We start from the raw sequence: 4,249 nt of genomic DNA, 5'->3' as shown, positions 1-4,249 counted from the left end.
GGGGGAAGGTGTTTTAAGATTTGGTTTTATTTCTCATTATCCTACTCTGATTTTGATTGGTAATAAATTAAATTAATTTCCCCAGGTCGAGTCTGTTTTGCCTGTGACAGTAATTGGTGAGTGATCTCTCCCTGTCCCTATCTTGACCCACGAGCCTTCCATTGTATTTTCTCTCTCCTCTCCAGCTGAGGAGGGGAGTGATAGAGTGGCTTTGGTCGGTACCTGGCGTCCAGCCAGGGTCAACGCACCACAGGGGCAGGGGGAGGATTTTGAATCCCAAACAAAGTAATTCAGTAACAAACCTGGGATGGTTATCTGATGCAGTGATAACATCAACCACCCGGGATAGCCAAAAGTGGCATGTGGCTAAAAGGACGGCCAATTTAATGGAAAATACCTCTGAGGCGTTCAGTTGAACAGTATCTCTGGCTATTTATTGTGCCAAGCACAACTGCTGGCAACTGAAGCAGTGAACCAGTGGTTAGATGCTTTTTGTAAGGAGTTAGTTCCTTTCTCATGGGCAATACAGCAGAGACATCCTGTGTCCGGAGGGTCACCAGATGAGTGGTGCCAATTTTCGTCTTGGGAGTTGGATGGATCTTCAACGATGGGATGGTGGCTTGGGGACTTATTAAAGGAGGGGCATGAACAGTGGGATACAAAACCTTGCATTAGCCCACTAAAAGTCGTGGGTACGGGGCTGTGGGAACCTGATTTATAAGAGGAATGTGTGCATATAGTAAGACCTCAAGTCTAACCAACCACTGTTGGAGGTGAACAACTTCACGGCATGTATGTTCTGCACCACCAACTGAACCCTGGGGAGCACCATGGGTATCACCATGTGTTGGTGGGAAGGAGGCAGAATGGGAACTCCAGGGGTATTTGGTAACAGCGAGGGTGTTATGTGTGTAGCCTCGTTGCTAGTGGTAGCATGGGAGGCTAACACAAGCAGAGCGTTTATTTGGGAGGAGTTTGGGTGGAGAAAGGACAGTACAAGGGCAGTGAAAAAGTGGGTCCAGAAATAGAAAAAAATGGGGAAAGGTAAGAACAACAGAGGGGGATCTTCTGATGGTAGGAGTGTGAACGCCTCCACGCTGTAGGGATGCTGACCTGCAGACCTGAACCCACCAGGACACCGGGGGGAACCCCCTTGGACAGCCCTGCTGGACTCCCCGTCAGCTCTCTGCCCAAACAACTTGGTGTGGGAGGGAGGAGTGAGGAGGGGTAGGCTTGCACCCTGATACTCAGCAGTGGGGAGGCAAGGGGGATAGGATTGTAATGCAGTATCATTGGGTGTAATCTGCAAGTTTTAAGAATGATAATTAGGTTTAGAGTTGTGTGTGCTTTTAATCATTTAATCGCTGTGTTAGTTTCTTAGTAGTGTATTCAGTGATTAAACGTTGTAGTCTCAAGCCTGCAATCTGAAAGGAAGGGAGCTGGACCTGGGAAGTAAAGCTACAAACAGCTTTTACCAAGCTTGTACTGTGTGTGGCCGGCTGTTACTGTGCACTGACCCTCCTCTCGTCCCCGCTCCCAACAACCCTTTTAGCACGTCAGTACTGAGCTGCAGGAACAGCCACTTCATGTGGTTTGGAAGGAGTCTGATGCCGGCAAAGCTGGAAGCCGTGACATGGCCAGTATTTCTGTTCTGGGTCAGACAGATGCCTTGGCTGGGACAGAAAGCCAGTGACAGCTGCATAAACCTAGGACAGGACGGATGATTTTTTGACCAGCTATTGTCCAGTAACATTTCTGTGCAATGTTTCCATACTGACAGGAACTGAAGTGAAACTGAATTAAACAAGGACAACATCAAGGTTGTGAGGTGGCAGAGAGGGACTATTCATCCCCAGATAGTCCCCCACACCGAGGAGTTACGCTGCACGAGGAGCCCCTTGGCACAACTGGCAGGAACTAACATCTTCCACTTCTCAAAGCCATCTGGGATGTCTGTACAAGGACCTCTTGAGAAGAAACCAGCTCCTTGAACAGAAGCGAAGCAGGATGGAAGGAGGCTCTGCTAGCAATCACTGAGTGCCTGTTTGGCTTCAAACGGCTGCACTGCAGCTTGTGCAAACTCCGCTGCCTCATATGTGGGGAGGGACAAGTGATGACACTTGGAGCAGACTCTGGGAAGCCAAACAGCAATTGATAATGCCATGTCGTGGGAATGGCTGCTCACCTCACTCGCATGTGATCCCGGAACTGTAGAATAGCAAAAAAAAAAGTGTCCCCTGTCCATTTTCACGTTTCACACCTCCATTTCTGGCTGCCCACCTGCTTTAGCCACAGAAAGAACTGCATGAGTGAAGTGAAACATTTCCCCTTGCAGCCTCAGCACTGGTTAGGGTCTATTGCAGAGTTTTCCAGATGTTTGTTGGTCTATTGGCAATAAATAGTTCGTGCAGGTTGGCAGGAACAGGTGGCAAAATTTACTGCACTGTAAATTACTGTATTATCCCTTTCAACTTTTTTTTTTTTTAATTAAAAATAAAGCTACCAACATTTGCTATGCTTTTGGAAAGGTGTCTTAGAGCAAGACACTGCAAACACACCGGTTTTTCAGAATTTCTCTCTGTACTATTTAAACCTCATCATCTACAACAATTTAATCTCCATTTTGCTTCTGTATTTTTTTCCTCTCAGAGTAGCTCATCTTAAATTCCAGGAACATGCAGTCCCCAGGTAGAAGCATCCCAACAGCCTCTTAGATGGAGGCTGATGCAAAATGATAATTTGTCTCATTAGGAATCTTATTATTTGCTCCTGGTAATACCAGACAAATCAATTTTTTGGAAGCTTCGTGTCTGATATACACATAAACCCAACTGAGATTGTGTAAGTATTTGCTCTTCACATTCCAGTGCAGCTCATGTAACGTTGTACACACCAAGTGTGAGTGATTATTTGCCCTTGTTTGCGTTAGGTCAAATTTCTAAATCGTGAAGATGTGCTTTTGCTCAAACAGCATCTTGAAAAATTTAATTTCAGCCATATTGATTTATTCCTTGCTTTTCTAGTGTCCTTTTGTTCAGTGATCTTCATGTCTCCTAAATTGTAATTTCTTCTAATAGCATTTAAAAGAGCTTTGTTTCTTTTAACTTTAGGAGCTATCATTTAATTAGTCTCCTCTTCTTTTGAAATCCCCTTTTCTAAAGATTAGTGGCAAAGCATCACATTTTGGTATCCTTCCTTTTCAACAGTGAATGTAATCGTCTGCCCTGTGACTCAGCTACCGTTGCTCTAGGAATTACCTTCTGTGCATTATTTAAGAGATGCACGCAACGTTTTTAGTAACGTTCACTCATTCTCATAGTATCAATTTCAAAATGGATTAAGACACAGTAAGATGCCACATAATTTAAAAAAAATCTGTATCCTGAAAAAAGAAGATAATTTTAAAACACTTCATTGACAAGTCTTAAAAACAATTGGTTTTCTTGGGGGTGATTTAGAGCTACTAGTTGCTCCATGGGGTAATACCAAAACTGACACATTTCCCCTAAAACAGTGGACCTGAGGCATACAGTGTTGCAGTACAACACCCCTGTGGTACTTCCTTTCTCCAGGAAATTGCTCATTGGGTGGTTCTGATTTCAGAATCTACTTTCTTTAGGTCCAAATTCATAGAAGTTTTAAAACAGCTCCTCTCTAAGAGTTTTCACCCTTCACATAAAATAGCACATCAATTTAACAAAAAACGTCCAAATGCAAGTACTTGTATTCAGGGGCCGTTAAAGACGATGAAGAAAAGCGGCATTCACAAAGTACAAGTCTAGTCCAGTGAAGCTCATCTTCTGTGCGCCCTTTGCAGTTCATGGAGAAAGGCCAGGTGCTCCAGAGGATGTTTCAGAGCAGCTAGCTGGTGTCTGAAATCACATGAGAAAAAACCCACACATTTCTCTGCATTAACTACAGAATATCCCTCCTCCCAGCTTTTCAAATCTGTGTGAAACGGGGCCAACATAAACCCTACGTTTTGCAAGGTGCAGCGTCCGTGCTCCCACAGCCTGTTGCCTTCCATGTTACTTCCACCACCCGGCCAGCGTGGAGAGGCAGACCACCCTCAGCCAGGGGCAGAAAAGGAGAGGACAAGCTTCACATTGGGTACGTGGGTGTGGAAAAACACGGCGTGCTGGTTTTGGCTGGGATAGAGTTAATTTTCTTCACAGTAGCTAGTATGGGGCCATGTTTTGGATTTGTGCTGGAAACAGCCTTGATAACACAGGGATGTTTGTTATTGCTG

Source organism: Pygoscelis adeliae, unplaced genomic scaffold (genome assembly GCF_000699105.1).
Source record: "Pygoscelis adeliae isolate BGI_AS28 unplaced genomic scaffold, ASM69910v1 Scaffold14, whole genome shotgun sequence".
Classification (NCBI taxonomy): Eukaryota; Metazoa; Chordata; class Aves; order Sphenisciformes; family Spheniscidae; genus Pygoscelis; species Pygoscelis adeliae.
The sequence above is the reverse complement of the archived record's forward strand: the minus strand, read 5'-3'. Positions refer to the sequence as shown.